This window comes from Vigna umbellata, chromosome 7 (genome assembly GCF_029865625.1).
Source record: "Vigna umbellata cultivar VRB3 chromosome 7, Vumbellata_1.0, whole genome shotgun sequence".
Taxonomy (NCBI): Eukaryota; Viridiplantae; Streptophyta; class Magnoliopsida; order Fabales; family Fabaceae; genus Vigna; species Vigna umbellata.
In genome coordinates, this window is record NC_142171.1 from 13409669 (window position 1) to 13431953 (window position 22285).

Here is a 22285-nt window from a genome sequence, read left to right on the forward strand (position 1 = left end):
TGGATCCGACAGATTTCAGGTGTTCAGTATTGACCCCACACTCTCGGCGGCTCATGATCTACCTGGGTGATTGGCATCGGATCGCTCGGCGACTCTCGATTTGCCTGGGTGATTGGCCTCTGATCGCTCGGCGACTCCCGATCTTCCCGGGTGATTGGCCTCGAACCGTTCGGCGACTCCCGATCGGCCTGGGTTATAGCGATTGGCCTCAGATCGCTCGACAACTCTCGATCGGCCTGGGTCATAGCGATTGGCCTTGGACAGTGTCACCTCTCCGCTCGTTCGTCCCCAAGCAACTGCATGTGACTGAAATACTGAAATATGCATGGTCATGTTCTGAATTGTTGTACGTTTTGCATGATACAATATTAGCTGCATATTTTTCAAAAGCTCTCTCAAGAAAGCAATCAAGAAAAGCAATTGATTTCTTTAACAATTATCCACAAGTTGTTCCTTAAATGTTTCTGACCTATTTGATAAGTCTATTTGCATAATCATATTCTTTGCAGAAAAGTCATGATTCAGTTTAGTATTGCAGGTGTAATGTAGTTTTTCCTTCTGCCGGTATGCTAGGGAAGTTCATTCAGTCGTTACCATTTTCTGCAAGACTCTGGTATTAAATAATTTGATTTACTTTTACTGCAATTGATTTGGAACTTAAGAGTTTTAAAGATTGCTGGAATATATGTCATTCCTTTTTCGTGGCAGGGTATTACTTCTTGTCTCAAGCTTCCGGAAAAAGTTTGATGGTATCTTATCTGACAAGGAGATTTTGGGATCAAAACATGTAATCTTCTTCCTTTGATTTTAAGGTGTTCTTACTTTGGCTGAAGCTCTTTGATCTATTCCATTTCTAATGAGTTTAATTATGCAAGGTGTTAACAAAAAAGAAGGGCTAGTTCAGATGTATGCTAGTTCACTTTTCCCTTGGTCAATATTTCAAACTCAGGTTCGTCAACAAATTGACAGCTGGGAATATTTCGTTGATACCAACTTTCTGCCTTAATTTGGTAATACTGTTTTCCTTTGGTAGCAAGGTGCTCCTGTGTGGCTGTGCGCGCATGACTTGGAAGAGTTAAGTGATCGTTGAGGGTAGAAAGATTGTATTCGGACGAACCAAAAAACCTACGCTTAGGACGTTCAATCGCGTATCCAGGTAAAGGAAGCTTATTTAATTTAATTTATATGTTGTTGCACTGTATGAATGTCCGTTCTTTGACTGAATGAATATTATGCATGATGGTTGATATGTTTGGATTGTATGAATGTTGATATGATTGTTTATGTGGAATATGATTTATTAGTATGATATGGAGTGTAAGAAGTATACAAATTGATTATGATGTGGATTTTATAAAGTTATGAAATTATTTAATGAGAAATGAGTTGAAGATAAATGAGTCACGAATATGAAATTTTCCTATGATAATATACGTTCGTCATTGAACGGTCCTTGACCGTTCGGTGTTTCTAGTAAACTGGTTTGACATTGAATTCTTTCATTTGGAAAGAATTCTAGTTGAGGATGAGCGCCTTCTTGTAGTAATGTTGTGCTTGAGTGTTCGGCCAAGCGTAGTTGCATCTGAGCTTTTAGTGACAAACATAGATCTGGTATATATATGTATTTGTATATGGTAGTTATTCTTAGACACAATTCCGATAATATCTTCTTTATTAATCTTTTATTTTAAGTTTAGCAGTGCTCGGTCTCACACCAAACTCTTGTAATGAGTGGTGCTTGGTCTTATACCGAGCGCTCGTACTCGTTTATAGTAAATCAATCTTGATGAAATAGCGTTCGTCCAATTTCAATAGAATCTACTTTACCGTGTTCGGTCATTGACTGACATTCGACTCTGTAATTGAATTATTCTAAATACGGTTCTTTAAACGCCTTGATGTGTCTACATCCATTGGATCCGGCCTAGAGCTTTCGTACTTAATTTATTCTCTGAGTATGGGTCTGAACTCACGAGAGTCAGTTCATTCAACTGATTCACGTGGTAAATAACGTTCGTCATATATATTGTATTATTGTACTCGGTCTTATTCTGTTCTGGAATGGGAGATTTATCGGTCTCATTCCTATAGTTCGTCCTCATCCTGAAGAGGGCTGAACGTTCGTTATTTTATGTTCTTAGAAATGATGATAAAAATGACACTAAAGTGAAAGATTATAAAGTATGAAGAGTATATGATATAAATAAAAGGTTGTGGGTTTTGGACGAGCGTTCCAGGGAGGAACGACTCTTGATTGAATATTGGAATTTTTATAGTATGAATGTGGTAATGCTTAGCTGGCGGTTCATCTTGATGTTCCGTGAGTACTCGTCCTCACGTAGAGGAAGGTAGATCATGTGTGGGAACGGCAGGAGGTCCTAGTCCTTAGGGGTACTTTGGACGGAACGGACTAACCTCGGGTGGCAGCTGATGAGAGTATTCCAGTTACTACATCACCCGAGTGCACGAACGTCGTAGCTGCACAGAATTCATACAGTCCGGACAGTCCGGACAGTCAGTCTAGTGGTAGGCCTTGCTTGAATCGTATGTTGAGATGTATTTGATGTGTTTGAATGTGATAAATGTATGTTATTACTTCAATTAAATTACATAAGCTTACCCTGTGTTTTATTGTGTTGTCTCGTCCTTGTACGTCCGTCTTGTCATTGCAATGATCATCCGTGTGGATGTGAGCAGATGGGGAGGCGCTGTTGGAGGATGCGCTGGAAGAAGAGCATTTGATAGAAGTGGAAGTGAAGGCCGAGCCATAGGAGCGTTCGGCTAGTGTTTAGTAGTTTAGTTGTGAGGTAATCGTTCGGTCACCTCCTTTCTTTTGATCTAGGTGACCGTTCGGTATTTGTACTTTTGTAAACCGTTCGGTCATGTTTTCTTTTATCTGGAACAATTTAAGTTTGTAACTTGTGTAAGGTCGTTCGACCCTAACCGTTCGTTGTTTAGCTAAGACTGAACTGACTTATTGTTAATAGTAATCAATTCCATTATATGGTTTCATTTCTGTATTTTTGGGATGTTACATTAGTGGTATCAGAGCAGTTTTGTTCTTTTAAGGACACTGTAGGTTATGAGTGCACTATATTTTTGCTGTGTACTTAATGTCCATTTGATGAGTTATTCTAAACTCTTTGAACTTAACTAACGACCGTTTTTCTCTGTTTTTCAGAGAACAAATGGCACCCAAACCTCCTCCTCAACCTATCGACCGTGTTGTATCCGACAACACAAGACTGTTGGAGTCAGTGATAAAAGCGCTCCAACAGCAGAACGCTGCCTTGGTGCAGCAGAATACTACCGCATTATAGAGTTTGGAGGCCGCACGCGCCAACTCTGAAGCAACCCAGAGGCAATTGATGGAAATCATTGTAACCACCAGAAACATACCGGGAGCGTCCTCTTCCAACGCTACTCATCAGGCTGAGTGGAGCTTAGAGAATTTCCTCCAACATCACCCTGCGAAATTCAGTGGGAAGTGCCTTCCTGACGAGGCCGATTAGGGGGTGCGAGACATGGAGCGGATCTACAACGCCAAGAGGTGTCCGGACGACAACAGATTAGCGTTCACTGAGTATCTGCTGACTGGAGAGGCCAGTCATTGGTGGGCGAGCATGAAGGCGATATTGACGGACGCTCAAAGTCCCATCTCTTAGGAAGTGTTCAAGACCAAGTTTTATGAAGAATATTTCCCAGATAGCGTTCGTTTCACTAAGGAGGTAGAGTTTCTCCAGTTGGTGCAGGGTGGTATGTCGGTTTTTGAGTACACCAACAAGTTCAAACATCTGGTTCGTTTCAATACCATGGCGATCAACGAAGAGTGGCAGTGTCGGAAATTTGAGAACGGGCTGAGGAGTGAATTGAAGTTGCTGATATCCAGCCTGTGCATTAGGTCGTTTCTTGCAATGGTTGAGAGGGCCAAGGTGTTGGAGAAGAATGTGGCCGAAGTAGAGCAGCAGAAGAAGCAGCAACAAGCAACTAGGGGGTCGATTTTGTCCAGAACTAATATGAATCGGAGTAGGACGCCTTACGCTCGTCCAGCACAACCATCAAATTCAAGTGGGTCTCAGGCTATGGTTGTTGCCGGACAGTTTGGACAGCATGGGACAGTCAGATATTTTTGATGTGGAGGACCCCATTTCAAGTCATCCTGTCCTCAGTTGGTTAGAGGGAAGTATTGCAATCGCTGTAGAACAAGTGGTCACTTGGAGAGCGAGTGCAATATGGGAGGACGAGCGGTAATGAGGTCGCCAAATGCTGGAAAAGTGCAACAAGGTCGGGGTGGACGAGCGCAGGCAGTGGTGAGAGTGTACGCAATCATGGGCGCTGAAGCAGCCAGCTTAGGTACACTCATCATCAGCACTTGCTTATTGTTTGGAAAGCCTTGTTGTGTACTGTATGATTCGGGGGCAACACACTCCTTCGTCTCGAAGGCGTACGTTGAGAAACTGGGGTTAGCTGAGACTGAGATGTAGTTCGACTTGGTGGTGTCAACCCTAGCGGCTGGTGAGGTTCGGACGTCTATAGTTTGTGTTAGATGTCCTATTGAGGTTGAGGGGCGTAGATATAAGGTGAACCTCATTTGCTTACCTCTTCAAGGTTTGGAAGTGATTCTAGGGATGGATTGGTTGGCTACCAATCGCATTCTTATAGATTGTGGTGAGAAGAGGTTGGTTTTTCCAAACGAAGAAGAAGAGTTATCGGTGACGCTCAGTCAGTTGAAAGAAGACATCATGGAGGGCACCAGTTGTTTCCTGATCATGACGCACTCGGATGAGGAGTTTGAAGGTTCTGAACGAACGTCCGGTCGTAAGTGGAGTGAAGAACGATCGGTCGTAGAGGAATTCCCGGACGTCTTTCCGGATGAAGTACCGGGACTACCTCCTCCTTGCGAGGTAGAGTTTACGATTGACTTGGTGACGACTGTAGGACCCATTTCGGTGGCACCTTATCGGATGTCACCAGTTGAGTTGGTTGAACTCAAAACGCAGATTGAAGAGTTAATGGATAAGAAGTTTATCAGGCCGAGCGCATCACCTTGGGGAGCGCCTGTCCTCTTGGTGAAGAAGAAGGATGGCAGCTCTCGGCTCTGTATTGACTACCGGCAATTGAACAAACTGACTATCAAGAACAAGTATCCCCTACCACGGGTTGACGATCTGCTGGACCAACTACATGGTGCGAGTGTATTCTCAAAGATTGACTTGCGATCGGGATACCATCAAATTCGGGTGAAGGAAGAAGATATCCAGAAGACTGCTTTCAGGTCTCGCTACGGACACTACGAATATGTAGTGATGTCGTTCGGTGTCACTAATGCACCAGCGATCTTCATGGACTACATGAATCGCATTTTTCGACCATACTTGGACAAGTTCGTGGTCGTCTTCATTGACGACATCCTCATCTACTCCAAGAGCAGTGACAAACATGAGGAACACTTGAGGATCATACTTGGCTTCCTGAGGGAAAAGGAGTTGTACGCCAAGCTTTCCAAGTGTGAATTTTGGATGAAGGAAGTACAATTCTTGGGGCACGTCGTCTCGACTGGGGGAATATCCATGGATCCGGCCAAGGTACGAGCGGTACTAGAATGGGAGAGTCCATGTTCGGTCACTGAAGTCCGAAGCTTCGTGGGACTCGCGGGCTACTATAGGCGCTTTATCGAAGGATTTTCTAAGATAGTAGCACCGTTGACGCAGCTAACGCGAAAGGATCACCCGTTCGCTTGGACCGATCGGTGTGAAGACAGTTTTCAAGAATTGAAGAGGAAGTTAACGAGCGCTCCAGTTCTAGTCATTCCTGACACAGCCAAACCATTCGAGGTATACTGCGATGCTTCTCATCAAGGTTTGGACTGTGTGCTGATGCAAGAGAAGAGAGCGGTAGTGTACGCTTCTCGTCAACTGAAGATTCACGAGAAGAACTATCTGACACACGACTTGGAATTGGCAGCGGTCATCTTCGCGTTGAAGATTTGGAGGCACTACTTGTATGGATCAACTTTCCAAGTCTTCAGTGATCACAAGAGCCTCAAGTACCTCTTTGATCAGAAGGAGTTGAACATGAGACAGAGGAGGTGGCTTGAGTTCCTAAAGGACTATGATTTTGAACTACTTTACCATCCAGGAAAAGCGAACGTTGTGGCGGACGCTCTAAGCAGAAAGGTAGTTCTCGTCTCGTCAATGATGGTAAGAGAACTCAATCTGGTTGAGAGTTTTAGAGATTTAAGGTTACAGTTCGACTTGGAACCGGAGAGTATTAAATGTTGTAACCTTAGAATATCCAGCAATGTCTTCGATCTTATAAGAGTAAAGCAGTCGGCCGATGAAAATTTAGTGAAGATTTTGAGTGCGCTCGGTACGGATCAAGCCAAGCATTTCAACACTAGAACGGACGGTCTCTTACACTACATGGGTAGGACCTGCGTTCCGAACGACGGCGAACTGAAGAGGATTATCTTGGAGGAGGGACACCAAAGTTGTCTTAGCATGCACTGACATGACTAAGATGTATCAAGACCTCAGGAAATCTTTCTGGTGGCCGGGAATGAAGAACGATGTCGCTCGTTTTGTGGCATCGTGTCTAACTTGTCAGCGTGCAAAGGCGGAACATCAGAGGCCGAGCGGTTTACTACAGTAGTTGGAAATTCCTGAATGGAAGTGGGATAGCATCTCGATGGACTTCGTGACCCACTTACCCCGCACGGTCAAGAATCACGACTCCATCTGGGTTATAGTAGATCGATTAACTAAGAGCGCCCACTTCCTAGCGGTCAACTTGAAGATGTCAATGACGAAACTTGCTCAACTCTACATCAAAGAGATCGTTCGGTTGCATGGAGTGCTTTCGAGCATCATCTCTGACCGAGACACGAGATTCACATATCGGTTTTGGCAATTGTTACAAAGCGAGCTGGGCAGCAAACTTCAAATGAGTTCGGTGTATCACCCTCAAACGGACGGTCAATCCGAGAGAACCATCCAGACGCTCGAGGACTTACTGAGGACATGCGTCCTAAATCACATGGGCGTCTGGGATGAAGTCTTGCCTTTAGTGAAGTTCACCTACAACAACAGTTTCCAGTACAGCATTGGAATGACTCCCTTTGAAGCTCTCTACGGACGGAAGTGTCGCACGCCACTATGTTGGTTTCAAGAAGGAGAGAAAGTATTGACGGGACCCGAACTTATTCAGTAGACGACCGAGAAGGTGAAATTGATTCAAGAAAGGTTGAAGACGTCGCGGAGCAGACAGAAGTCCTACGCGGATAGAAGAAGAAGGTCGTTGGAGTTCAATGCAGGAGATCACGTTTTCCTTAGGCTGAATCCGACCACTGGAGTAGGCAGGGCAGTTCGACCCAAGAAGTTATCTCCCAAGTTCGTTGGGCCTTACCAAATCCTAAGAAAGATTCACTGTGACCATAACTTATACTTTCTTCAGTGCTTAAATTGTTAAATCTGACGGAACCAGTATGTTTCTGAAATACATCACCAGGATTCCTACACTTGGGTATATCCTGCCATCTTTGGCAACCTCCGTCAGTGTTGTTATATCCATAACACAAATCAGCCCTTGCAACATATACTTCACCATCCAATATCTGCCCAATATTTGATAACGTCCACGTTTGAACAGGGTCTTCATTTTTTGCAGTTGTGAAAGAGAAGGAGTTTTCGTCCCCGTTAGACACAAGGGTGTAATTCAACCTGCGTTGCGCACCCTCTGAAATGTACTCAAATCTATTGTTCCTCAGTTTCCCACTTCGCCAACAAACTTTTCCCCGTCTCCTTATGATCAATTCTTGTTCAACGTGTTCCCATTCAAGGCTAAAGGCACCGGGAGAGGGAAGTGCATTGGTAAACCCTGAAACCACTAACCAACGATGGCCTATTTTGTGAATAACACCTAACTTCTGGGTGGGGAGCAAAGTGTCAGTGGGATAATCAAAACTCTGCCACAAGAGAGTGTTTGTTCCATTAGGGTGAAGTTGTTGAAGCACAAAGTTGCCTGTGTCCAACAAAGTGGCCTTAGTATTGTAAATAGCTTTTGGTGGAGAATACAGGATTATTGGCTTCCCGCATTGAGATTCAATTTTCAGCACCCCTGAGCGGTTAAGTGACAAAACTGCAGAGTCCTTGTCAACAGGTTGGTTTTTCATCCAAACTTCAGGACTTTTATTTGAAATTATAACCAAGTATACGTTCTCACCACCAGTAAACGGAGTACAACCTAGACAATATGTGACCTTTTTTGAACATATTCCTGTTGTGTAATTCAGTGTACCACCAGGATTTAAAGTGTCATTTGTTGCTTCAACATGAATACGAGTACTCCACCACAACCACAAGTACATGAAAGCAAGCAGATTCTGTGGTTTATGCCTGATAGGGTGCTTCAAATATGGAGAGACTAAGCTGCACGATGGTTTGCACAAGTGGTGAGCTGAGAGTTATTCTTTCTGGAACATAAGAAAAAGAAATAGCAACATAACACTAAGTTGTGAAAGAATAAATGTCATCTCTCTCTCATCTTTCATACTCACAATGGCCTTACATTCTTCTTTGGGGTTAGCTTCAGTATTAGCCCCAAAACTTTTGATAGGCATCTCTTCTAATTTCTTGGCCATTTGGCCAACATGCATCTCCAAGTTTCTTATAGCAGGTTCAGTGCTTTTCTGAGTGGACAGAGATGCCTGCATGAATTGTTGGAGGGTCTCCTCAAGCTTTGTAGTTCTGTCAGATAGAGAGTGTTGTTGTTGCCACTATTGTTGTTGTTGTTGTGGTGGTCAATTGAATTGTCCACCAGTTTGCCCAAATTGGCTTTGTCTTGTGCTTGGATGGGATTTCCACCCTTGATTGTAGTTGTTGGGATGGAACTGGTTGCCCATGTAGTTCACATTCTAATTGAGATTCTCGGGCACTGCACATTAACCATTAATATGATCACCACCACATGGATCATAGAGTTGTTGTTGAACTTGTGAAACATTCTGGCACTCCTTTGATGGTTGAGAAAGTTTCTTTGTCAAAATCTCCAATTGTTGAGTGATAATTTTATTTTGAGCAAGCAAGGCATCATAAGACTGTAGCTGTAAAACTCCCTTAGGTTGTGAGGAAGTTTTTCTTTCATTGTGCATCTCATTATCATTGGTAGTCATGTTGTCAATTAACTCATAAGCTTCCTCTGGAGTCTTGCATTTGATATTGCCTCCAATTGAGGCATCCAACATCAATTTGGTTTGTGAACACAGACCTCCAAGGAAAAGAATGACTACTGTTGCTTCATCAAAACCATGAGTAGGTGTCTTTCTCAGCAAGCTTTTGTATCTATCTCATGCTTGCCCTAATGATTCCTCCATGCCTTGGTTGAAAGAAGATATTTCCTGCTTCCCTTTGTTGATCTTTGACTGTGGGAAGTATTTAGTCAAAAATTTGGCAACCACATCTTCCCACCTAGTAAAGTTGTTTTCAGGCAAAGAGTTTAGCCATAGTTTAGTGTTTCCTCCCAGTGAAAAAGGAAACAAACTCAGTCTTATAACATCATCTAGCACTCCATTCAGCTGCACAGTGTTGCAAATCTCATTAAAAGTGGTCAGATGCTCATATGGACTTTCATTGGACAATGCATTGAACTGGTTACTTTTTACTAGATGGATCAACGCAGGCTTCAGCTCCATGCTTGTGGCGTTGACCGTTGGCTTTGCAATGCTGTGAAAACGGTAAGGGCCAACAACAGTTGCATAATCTGCCAAAGTACGCCTGCCTTCACTGTTATCCATGCTTTCCTGATCAGATTGTAGGACCTGTGAAATTCGTTCTAGAGAAGGAACTCTAGATAGTGTCTTTCTCCGTGGTCTTTTACTAGTCTCAAGTCCTTCAAGAAGAGGTTCAGAACTTTTGGTGCTTCGAGTCCTAACTGTATCCTGCATAAACCAAAAAAAACCTAGAGAATATTCTTAGCACAAAAATATAAATAAAATAAAAGATAAAATCAAATAAAATAAAATAAAGTAAAATCAAATAAAGTAAAATCAAATAAAGCCAAAATTAATTAAGAATCACACAAATAGAATAGTTTAAACCGTGAGTCCCCGACAACGGCGCCAAAAACTTGTTGACAGATTGGCAAGTGTACTAAATCACACAAGTAATATAAAATGGTAAGACCAAGTATCATATCCCAGAGGACTCTCGGCACTAAACAGTCGTGTGTTAAATTAATTAATTAAGACTTAAAATAAACGATATCATTGGTTTGCGATGCAAAAACATAAAATAAAATATGAATGCAATAGTAGAGTAACACAAAGATGAACGAATGTCGTTTAATATGAGATGAATATGTTGTTGGAGTTAGATTTCACCAGGTTCCCTCTCATGTATATAAGAATTCCTCTTTATGCATTAATGTTAACGTCACTCACTAAAGTACTTAGAACTCAATCCCTCTGCGCAATAAGCCTGCCTTAATTCCTAGTTCGTGCAATTCCTAGCGTTCGTAGAAAATTAAGTCTGAAGATCAAGAGCTTGAGACGACCAAGTACTCATACCCTCATTCTTGAGAAATATTACCCTTGGGAGAATTCAACAAGAACCTGAATTGTAAGGAACCTTCTGGCACTCATGCAATTCATAAATCATGCAACTAAATGAGTTAAATAGAGCAAGCATTAAAACACATGAATTCCCTAAAAATTAATATATGATTAAGAATAAATTCAAATACATGAGAGTTCACAAGGTTACATCATTCCCCAACAACAAATAGAGTTTAGTTCCGCATAGACATGGAGAAACTAGATGTACAATGGAAAAGCATGAGATATAAAACCCTAAGAGTAGAAGAGGAAGCTTTCGCCTCCAAATCCGCCTTTAGAGAGTAAAAGAGTGTGTTGTTGTGTTGCTCTAGCCAAAGATACAAAACCTAGAGCGCCTGGGTCCTTTAAATAAAGTTGGAAAAGAGTAGAAACAGGGCCCGGTCCAAAAGAGTCGAAACAGAGCAAAAATTGGGCCGGATCAGCAACGCACGCCGCTCGGGCGCCCCATTTGGCCGCCCGGGCGGTGGACGTCGATTTCTATAAGGCTTGAGCAATCAATTTTGCCCGGGCTTCGGGTGTCCGACGCCCGGGCGGCGGGCATTGATTTGTCCACGCCCAAGCCTCCTGTAGGTCGCCCAAGCTTTTCTCTTCTGGTGCTTTTCTAGGCCTTTCTGAGCTCTATATCCTTAGCACTTCATCTCGGCTTCCTGTATTAACTTATTTTCTATCAAAACAAAGAGAATTAGTCATAAAATCATCAAATTTAACCTCAACTCTCTTATTCACACAACTTAATGAAAAAACATGAGTCCAAGCAAGTTTCTAAGTCAAAAAGGGTGTATTTAGTATCAAAATTACATCACAGATAACGGATTTTAAATCGTTATCAATAGCACCAGAAAACAACTAGCCCTTCTCTTAACTCTTGCTTCAACTGACCGACCGACAACAACATCTTCTTTTCTTCCTTTGGAAACACCAACTTCTTCTTACCACAATTTATAAGAATATGATTGGCGGCTAACCAATCCATTCCTAGAATTACCTCCAAACCTTTGAGAGGTAAACAGATAAGGTTCACTTTGAACCTACGACCCTCAACCTCAACTTGACATCTAGCACACATGGTAGATGTCTGAACTACACCAGCTGCTGGGGTTGACACCACCAGATCAAACTGTAAATCCTCGATTGACAAACCCAACTTTTCAACACATTCCTTTGAGATAAAGGAATGTGTTGCCCCCGAGACAAACAACACACAACAAGATACTTCATGCAAAAAAAAGTACTGATAAAAAGATTACTTGAATTTGCTGCCTCTGATCCTTTCATTGCGTAGACTCGGCCTACAGCTTATGCTCGACCCCCACTCCTTTGCTGAAATCTCTCAGCACTCGGCGGTCGCGAGACAACCCTTCTGCCCATAGGACAATCTTTCTCATAGTGGCCCTCTCTTCCACACCGATTACATCTCCTGTATCCTCCCAACAGAGGACAGAAAGACTTGAGGTGAGGTCCCCCACAGTTGTAACATCTTACCGACCGCTACGAGCCCTGTTGACCTGTTGAAACCGATGACTGAGGTCAGACCCATGTTTGGCCAAGTTAAGTCGAGCCTTCAAAAGTTGAAATCGAGTTGGACCCACGTAGGATCGAATCAAGTTGACACATCTTAGACAGACGAGTCAAAAGTATATCAGATTGAGTTGAATAGAACCCACTCGAGCCCAATAAAGTCGAGTTAGGTCATGTTAGACCTCTCATCATCAGGCCTAGTCACGTTGACTTCAAATTGGGTCAAGTGGAGTCAAACCCATGTTAGATCTAGTTAAGTTAAACCCACGGTACGCATCGTGCGAAGTTTGGCCCAACTTGTTGCGCCAAATCCAATAATTTCTTTGTTGATTCTTGCACATATGAACATTTATTCTATCAACTCCATCCAGATTTCCATTTCCTTTGTGGTCACCATCATTTCCAAATGCCACAAGCTAAATGATACCAAATATCAAAAGTCAAAAGTTGGCTAGCTCCAACCTTAGAAACAAAAGAATTCTTATTTAAAGACTCCAATTCAATACAAATAGTTGTATATATATAGTTCTGGCTTCCAAGTGTACACCAGAACTACACTTGCTAAATTTCTAAAAAACTAATAATAATTATTTTTTTTTAATTGTTGACTTCAAGCTATATAAGTAACTTTCAACAATTTACTTAAATAATAAGTCTTTCCATAAACATTTTCCTTTACAAGAATCCATTTAGATATGTACTTAATCTCTTATAATAATATCAAATTCAATTGTTTGCAGACCATTCCTCGTATGGGTTTTGGTATTAGCCCTTTTCCTGGTGGGTACCAAATTAGTGTCACTGGGATATTGTGTAGCATGGACATCAATATAGAAACCGTAATACAACATATTTATAATCTTCAAAGTATAAGTCGAGATGACGCACACAAAACTTATGCAATAAATCTATAAATTATTAACATAAAGAAGAAAAATCCGTATCTATTTTTTCTAATGTTATGTTCTGAGCGGAGAGTCCGGTGACAAAAGTTAGAAGACCGTTTTTTAAATTGGATACTTTATCGAAATGTTGTACGAGAATTGGTCGTTTCTACTTTAAGCTGTTGTTCTGCTTTAATATGAATATAAGTACTACACCACAAAGATATCCAATTTAAAAATATGGAAAGTGTAATCAGCAGGAGGGAGGGTTGCACAAGGGACGAGAGAGTGTGCTTCTTCTGGTATACACTTGAAAAATAAATGAGAAAATAAAGTTAAACGAACTCTGAAATTTAAACCAAACTCACAAAGCTTGAAACAAAGTCATCCTAAATCTTATTCCAAAGCTTAAACTTCAGCTTTGGAATTCCCTAAAAATTAATGAATAAAGCATATATGATTAAGAATCAATTCAAATACATGAGAGTTCACAAGGTTACATCATTCTCCAACAACAAATAGAGTTTAGTTTCCCATAGACCTGGAGAAACTAGATGTACAATGGAAAAGCATGAGATATAAAACCCTAAGAGTAGAAGAGGAAGCTTCCGTCTCCAAATCCGCCTTCAGAGAGTAAAAGAGTGTGTTGTTGCGTTGCTCCAGATAGAGATACAAAATCTAGAGCGCCTAGCTCCTTTAAATAAAGTTGGAAAAGAGTAGAAATAGGGCCCGGTCCAAAAGAGTCGAAATAGAGCAAAAATTGGGCCGGATCAGCAACGCACACCGCTCGGGCGCCCCATTTGGCCGCTCAGGCGGTGGACGTCGATTTTCGTAAGGCTTGAGCCATCAATTTTTCCCGGGCTTCGGGTGTCCGACGCCCGAGCGGCCTAGCCTGCCCGGACGGCGGGCGTCGATTTGTCCACGCCAAGCCTCCTGTAGGTCGCCCAAGCTTCGTGCGGTTCCCTCTTCTAGTGCTTTTCTAGGCCTTTCTGAGCTCTATATCCTATTTCAAGCTTGAAACAAAGTCATTCTAAATTAAAACTTTAGCTTTGGAATTCTGCATGTAAGATGCATGTCCTTTGTCTGCACGTGTCAAGAAAAAAGGAAAAGATCAGTGTACTTCATCACACTGTAATTAAAATATGAAAAGTGCTCACCTTGATTCTACTTCTTAGGAATCAGTCATGTTTATTGTAGAAGCTGTAATTTCTACTACAGAATCAGTACAAGACCCCTTTGAAGATCAATTTTCATGAAGGATCTTTTTTCCGACATAGAATGTTGGTGTTTGAGGTAAGGAAACTATTGCACTTTTGTTTGTCAACATTGATACAATCTCAGACATGGTGGGTCGATCATCTGCATAATGTTCTACACACAACAGACCAATATGAATGCATCTTTGTACTTCATCAGGATCAATAGACTCCTTTATTGATGGATCAACTAACTCTGAACATGCACCTTCTTTCCATAACTCCAATGTCTGTCAATATTTTACTCAAATTAGAAATATGGAACAATAAGAAAAAATAACACAATGTGACTAATTTACATACATGTCCTAATAGATTTAATGGCCGATCAACATCATAGCAACCAAGGCTTCTTCTTCCACTAACAATTTCAAGTAACAACACTCCAAAACTGTACACATCAGACTTTGTAGAGAAAGCTCCTTCCATCATATATTCTGGAGACATGTAACCACTACAAGAAAAACTAATTTGTAACATGATGAAATCATTTTTATATATTCATTGAAAATGGAACCAAGAGAGTTTATCAAGCTCACTGTGTTCCAACAATTCTGTTGGTATTTGAGGCTGACTCATGTTGTGTGAATATTCTCGCCATTCCAAAATCTGAAATTTTTGGATTCATGGTTTCATCTAAAAGAATGTTGCTAGATTCATGTCTCTGTGAATGACTCTGAGTCTTGAATACTTGTGAAGATAAAGTAATCCTTGAGAAATTCCTTTTATTATTTTGAAGCGCTTCTTCAAATCTAGTAATTTGCCTCTTGTACCATCTTTCAATTGTCAACATTTATATTTTGATGGGTTAGTATGTGTACCAAACAACGTTGACTAGAAGTTTTCCCATATAAGTATTCTAATTGACGCATAATAAAAGAACACATAATTAAAAGGAGTCCTGTATATTTCTCACCGAATAGATAGAAATCCAAACTTTTATTAGGCATGTACTCGTAAATTAGAATCTTCTCTTCTTCATAAATGTAACAACCAAGTAGTTGTACAAGATTCATGTGTTGAAGTTCACATATTAGTGTTAGTTCATTTTTAAACTCCACAATTCCTTGTCCAGATGTGCAGCTTAGTCTCTCCATATTTGAAGCATCCTATCAGGCATAAACCACAGAATCTGCTTGCTTTCATGTACTTGTGGTTGTGGTGGAGTACTCGTATTCATGTTGAAGCAGCAAATGACACTTTAAATCCTGGTGGTACACTGAATTACACAACAGGAATATGTTCAAAAAAGGTCACATATGGTTTAGGTTTTACTCCGTTTACTGGTGGTGAGAACGTATACTTGGTTATAATTTCAAATAAAAGTTCTGAAGTTTAGATGAAAAACCAACCTGTTGACAAGGACTCTGCAGTTTTGTCACTTAACCGCTCAGGGGTGCTGAAAATTGAATCTCAACGAGGGAAGCCAATAATCCTGTATTCTCCACCAAAAGCTATCTACAACACTAAGGCCACTTTGTTGGACACAGGCAACTTTGTGCTTCAACAACTTCACCCTAATGGAACAAACACTCTCTTGTGGCAGAGTTTTGATTATCCCACTGACACTTTGCTCCCCACCCAGAAGTTAGGTGTTAATCACAAAACAGGCCATCGTTGGTTAGTGGTTTCAGGGTTTACCAATGCACTTGCCTCTCCATGTGCCTTTAGCCTTGAATGGGAACACGTTGAACAAGAATTGATCATAAGGAGACGGGGAAAAGTTTGTTGGCGAAGTGGGAAACTGAGGAACAATAGATTTGAGTACATTTCAGAGGATGCGCAACGCAGGTTGAAGTACACACTTGTGTCTAACGGGGACGAAAACTCCTTCTCTTTCACAACTGCAAAAAATGAAGACCCTGTTCGAACGTGGACGTTATCAAATATTGGGCAGATATCTGATGGTGAAGTATATGTTGCAAGGGCTGATTTGTGTTATGGATATAACAACACTGACGGAGGTTGCCAAAGATGGCAGGATATACCCAAGTGTAGGAATCCTGGTGATGTATTTTAGAAACATACTGGTTTCATCAGATTTAACAATTTAAGCAGTGAAGCAAATGTAAGTTATGGTCACAGTGATTGTGAGGCCAGTTGCTGGAGTAATTGTACTTGCATTGGATTCATGGATTTTTACTCAAATGGAACTGGATGTATATTCTTTGTTGGTGAACACGTTGTCTCTTCATAAGGGTAAGTCAAATATATTGTTCGATTGATTTCTTTAGTTTATACTACTGTTTACTTTATGTACGATTTTTTCTAATTTTTTAACTCAATCGGTTATTTTTTTTAATGTAGTCACATACACTCAAGATTGTTTGTCCCCTAAGAGAAATCAGTCATTGCTGTTTGTTGAAAAGTTACAATATTAATTGTAAACATTCTACATTGGTAAAAAAAAGTGGATTTGGAACTGCTCTACTTGCAATTTGCCTATTCACTAATTGCCTAGCCGTAAAGAAACGAATATATGTGTTTCAAGGTAGTTACGTACTTCAAAATCAGTTTTGTACATCATAAAACATAATATTTTGATAAATTTAATTCAATCAGGTTTTTTATATACCTTAATCACGTACAGTCAAGATTGTGTGTCGGCTAACAGAAAGCAGTCTTTGCAAAACTTATAATAACAATATCCATTGTTACTTAAGTAAAAATTCTATGCAGGTACAAAAAAGTGGACATGGATAGTTGCAGTAGCAGCAGCAGCTCTACTTGCAATTTGTCTATTGACTATTTGCCTAGCCTTAAAGAAGAGAAAATATGTGTTTCAAGGTTGTTACGTACTTCAAAATCAGATTAGTACATACAGCACTAAGCTCAGTCTTTTGATACTTTGTGTATATTTTAATCTTTCTCACATTCATCAAACAGAGAAGAAGAGTCGAAGGAAGGTGACGAAGATGGCATACTTGGCAACTTGTAGTCGGTCATCTGCAATGGAAGATTTTGAAGATGATTTAAAAAAGGGACATGGCCTAACAGTGTTTAATTATACATCAGTTATGGAAGCAACAAACGGATTTTCATCGGAGAATAAGTTAGGACAAGGAGGCTTTGGACCTGTTTATAAGGTGACTTGAAATCAATGAAGTTATCCATTAACAAAATGTGTCAATTAGAGTACTTAATATTTGTTATTTTACTGTTATTTCAGGGAATTCTTCCAACAGGGCAACAGATTGCTGTAAAAAGATTTTCAAAAACATCTGGACAAGGAATTGTGGAGTTTAAAAATGAACTAACACTAATATGTGAACTTCAACACATGAATCTTGTACAACTACTTGGTTGTTACATTTATGAAAAAGAGAAGATTCTAATTTACGAGTACATGCCTAATAAAAGTTTGGATTTCTATCTATTCGGTGAGAAATATACAGGACTCCTTTTAATTATGTGTTCTTTTATTATGCGTCAATTAGAATACTTATATGGGAAAACTTCTAGTCAACGTTGTTTGGTACACATACTAACCCATCAAAATATAAATGTTGACAATTGAAAGATGCCAACAGTGTTTAATTATACATCAGTTATGGAAGCAACAAACGGATTTTCATCGGAGAATAAGTTAGGACAAGGAGGCTTTGGACCTGTTTATAAGGTGACTTGAAATCAATGAAGTTATGCATTAACAAAATGTGTCAATTAGAGTACTTAATATTTGTTATTTTACTGTTATTTCAGGGAATTCTTCCAACAGGGCCACAGATTGTTGTAAAAAGATTTTCAAAAACATCTGGACAAGGAATTGTGGAGTTTAAAAATGAACTAACACTAATATGTGAACTTCAACACATGAATCTTGTACAACTACTTGGTTGTTACATTTATGAAGAAGAGAAGATTCTAATTTACGAGTACATGCCTAATAAAAGTTTGGATTTCTATCTATTCGGTGAGAAATATACAGGACTCCTTTTAATTATGTGTTCTTTTATTATGCGTCAATTAGAATACTTATATGGGAAAACTTCTAGTCAACGTTGTTTGGTACACATACTAACCCATCAAAATATAAATGTTGACAATTGAAAGATGGTACAAGAGGCAAATTACTAGATTTGAAGAAGCGCTTCAAAATAATAAAAGGAATTTCTCAAGGATTACTTTATCTTCACAAGTATTCAAGACTCAGAGTCATTCACAGAGACATGAATCTAGCAACATTCTTTTAGATGAAACCATGAATCCAAAAATTTCAGATTTTGGAATGGCGAGAATATTCACACAACATGAGTCAGCCTCAAATACCAACAGAATTGTTGGAACACAGTGAGCTTGATAAACTCTCTTGGTTCCATTTTCAATGAATATATAAAAATGATTTCATCATGTTACAAATTAGTTTTTCTTGTAGTGGTTACATGTCTCCAGAATATATGATGGAAGGAGCTTTCTCTACAAAGTCTGATGTGTACAGTTTTGGAGTGTTGTTACTTGAAATTGTTAGTGGAAGAAGAAGCCTTGGTTGCTATGATGTTGATCGGCCATTAAATCTATTAGGACATGTATGTAAATTAGTCACATTGTGTTATTTTTTCTTATTGTTCCATATTTCTAATTTGAGTAAAATATTGACAGACATTGGAGTTATGGAAAGAAGGTGCATGTTCAGAGTTAGTTGATCCATCAATAAAGGAGTCTATTGATCCTGATGAAGTACAAAGATGCATTCATATTGGTCTGTTGTGTGTAGAACATTATGCAGATGATCGACCCACCATGTCTGAGATTGTATCAATGTTGACAAACAAAAGTGCAATAGTTTCCTTACCTCAAACACCAACATTCTATGTCGGAAAAAAGATCCTTCATGAAAATTGATCTTCAAAGGGGTCTTGTACTGATTCTGTAGTAGAAATTACAGCTTCTACAATAAACATGACTGATTCCTAAGAAGTAGAATCAAGGTGAGCACTTTTCATATTTTAATTACAGTGTGATGAAGTACACTGATCTTTTCCTTTTTTCTTGACACGTGCAGACAAAGGACATGCATCTTACATGCAGAATTCCAAAGCTAAAGTTTTAATTTAGAATGACTTTGTTTCAAGCTTGAAATAGGATATAGAGCTCAGAAAGGCCTAGAAAAGCACCAGAAGAGGGAACCGCACGAAGCTTGGGCGACCTACAAGAGGCTTGGCGTGGACAAATCGACGCCCGCCGCCCGGGTAGGCTAGGCCGCTCGGGCGTCGGACACCCGAAGCCCGGGCAAAATTGATGGCTCAAGCCTTACGAAAATCGACGTCCACCGCCTGAGCGGCCAAATGGGGCGCCCGAGCGGTGTGCGTTGCTGATCCGGCCCAATTTTTGCTCTATTTCGACTCTTTTGGACCGGGCCCTATTTCTACTCTTTTCCAACTTTATTTAAAGGAGCTAGGCGCTCTAGATTTTGTATCTCTATCTGGAGCAACGCAACAGCACACTCTTTTACTCTCTGAAGGCGGATTTGGAGAAGGAAGCTTCCTCTTCTACTCTTAGGGTTTTATATCTCATGCTTTTCCATTGTACATCTAGTTTCTCCAGGTCTATGGGAAACTAAACTCTATTTGTTGTTGGAGAATGATGTAACCTTGTGAACTCTCATGTATTTGAATTGATTCTTAATCATATATGCTTTATTCATTAATTTTTAGGGAATTCCAAAGCTGAAGTTTAAGCTTTGGAATAAGATTTAGGATGACTTTGTTTCAAGCTTTGTGAGTTTGGTTTAAATTTCAGAGTTCGTTTAACTTTATTTTCTCATTTATTTTTCAAGTGTATACCAGAAGAAGCACACTCTCTCGTCCCTTGTGCAACCCTCCCTCCTGCTGATTACACTTTCCATATTTTTAAATTGGATATCTTTGTGGTGTAGTACTTATATTCATATTAAAGCAGAACAACAGCTTAAAGTAGAAACGACCAATTCTCGTACAACATTTCGATAAAGTATCCAATTTAAAAAACGGTCTTCTAACTTTTGTCACCGGACTCTCCGCTCAGAACATAACATAAGAAAAAATAGATACGGATTTTTCTTCTTTATGTTAATAATTTATAGATTTATTGCATAAGTTTTGTGTGCGTCATCTCGACTTATACTTTGAAGATTATAAATATGTTGTATTACGGTTTCTATATTGATGTCCATGCTACACAATATCCCAGTGACACTAATTTGGTACCCACCAGGAAAAGGGCTAATACCAAAACCCATACGAGGAATGGTCTGCAAACAATTGAATTTGATATTATTACAAGAGATTAAGTACATATCTAAATGGATTCTTGTAAAGGAAAATGTTTATGGAAAGACTTATTATTTAAGTAAATTGTTGAAAGTTACTTATATAGCTTGAAGTCAACAATTAAAAAAAAAATAATTATTATTAGTTTTTTAGAAATTTAGCAAGTGTAGTTCTGGTGTACACTTGGAAGCCAGAACTATATATATACAACTATTTGTATTGAATTGGAGTCTTTAAATAAGAATTCTTTTGTTTCTAAGGTTGGAGCTAGCCAACTTTTGACTTTTGATATTTGGTATCATTTAGCTTGTGGCATTTGGAAATGATGGTGACCACAAAGGAAATGGAAATCTGGATGGAGTTGATAGAATAAATGTTCATATGTGCAAGAATCAACAAAGAAATTATTGGATTTGGCGCAACAAGTTGGGCCAAACTTCGCACGATGCGTACCGTGGGTTTAACTTAACTAGATCTAACATGGGTTTGACTCCACTTGACCCAATTTGAAGTCAACTTGACTAGGCCTGATGATGAGAGGGTCGCACCTCCCAACAAAAGTTGTGCATAAAAGAATGCAGTACAGTTACTAGGAAGTGACTCCTAGGTCGTCTATCAAGGACCAAATTTGGTTCAAGTCTCAGGTCAAACACACAGTGGGGGGTTTTGAAAGTGTTTTTGTGATTATAAGTGAACTAAATTAAAATTGGAAATTAAGTACAGCCAAACATACTTGAAAACATTGGAAATGAATGAACAAAGCATGAAGATCGAAAGGTCCTACAGATGACCGAACGGTTCTACATTGAGACTGAACGGTCTCTAAAGCAAGATAACAATAATTGTAAAGTGCTTCGACTAATTAAAAATGCAACGGTTAAGCTAAAAATGAAATGCTCATTGTATTAAACAACAAAAAAAATAAAATAAAATAAAATGAACTAATAACATTGAAACGCATTAACAATACTAACAGGAAAGAAAACATAAACAGTAAAAGACATAATGTAGATTAGAAAAATGCTGAATGCAAATTAATATATAAAATATAAAAATGTAACTCATGTGTGAAGCCCAAAATAACATCCCAACGCTTCTTCCAAATCAGCAGACCACTTCATGCTTCTCAAAAGAAATTGAAAGTGCAAATGATAGCTCTCCTAATATTTTTTTACCGTGCTGCATCACCAAAATAAAATCACGTGCACTCCAAATTGAAATTGAAATCAGCGTGTGAATCTAAAGAAAGAGAAAAAAAAAACTAGTTCTGCGCGTTCCTACCCTATGAAATCAACACTTCCATTCTTTAAAAGCAAATAAAAAAAAACAAATTCTCCTCCTAATAATGCTAGACGTGACAGCCGCTGGACCATCCATAATTAAAAGCCAAATAAATTTAGCACCTTTCCAAGGCAATTGAATAAGCACTTCTCTTAATTCCTAAATATAAAACTTTCACCGCTTATGCATAAAGGAAGAAAATTGTATCACTTTTTCTCTCAAAGAAAATGAAGGTGCTTCTCCCATGCCATCATCATTAAGCCATCAACGTGTTGGAATCAAAGGAAGACAACAAACATTCAATAAAAAGTATTGAACCAAAATTACAACAGCATCCTCCGTGTGCTTTAATCAATGAAAGGAAAAAATCGTGTTGCACCTGGTTCCCCATTCTTAATCACCGTGCTATTCTCCATACTTCCAGCTCAACTCCCGTGCTGCTGCTAAGAGCCATCCCAGAGAGTGGCGGCTGGATCCTCACGTCCCCCG

At 39.6% G+C, this 22285-nt stretch overlaps 1 pseudogene across 1 annotated transcript; it reads left to right on the forward strand.

Annotated features, from left to right (window-relative positions):
* The first annotated feature begins 15342 nt into the window (after nt 1-15342).
* Nucleotides 15343-19181, forward strand: LOC148195187 (G-type lectin S-receptor-like serine/threonine-protein kinase At1g67520; annotated as a pseudogene). Its single transcript, XR_015781025.1, has 7 exons — nt 15343-16500; nt 16931-17054; nt 17154-17353; nt 17437-17647; nt 18321-18557; nt 18643-18793; nt 18867-19181. The product of XR_015781025.1 is annotated as a G-type lectin S-receptor-like serine/threonine-protein kinase At1g67520 (transcript).
* Nucleotides 19182-22285: the final 3104 nt, after the last annotated feature.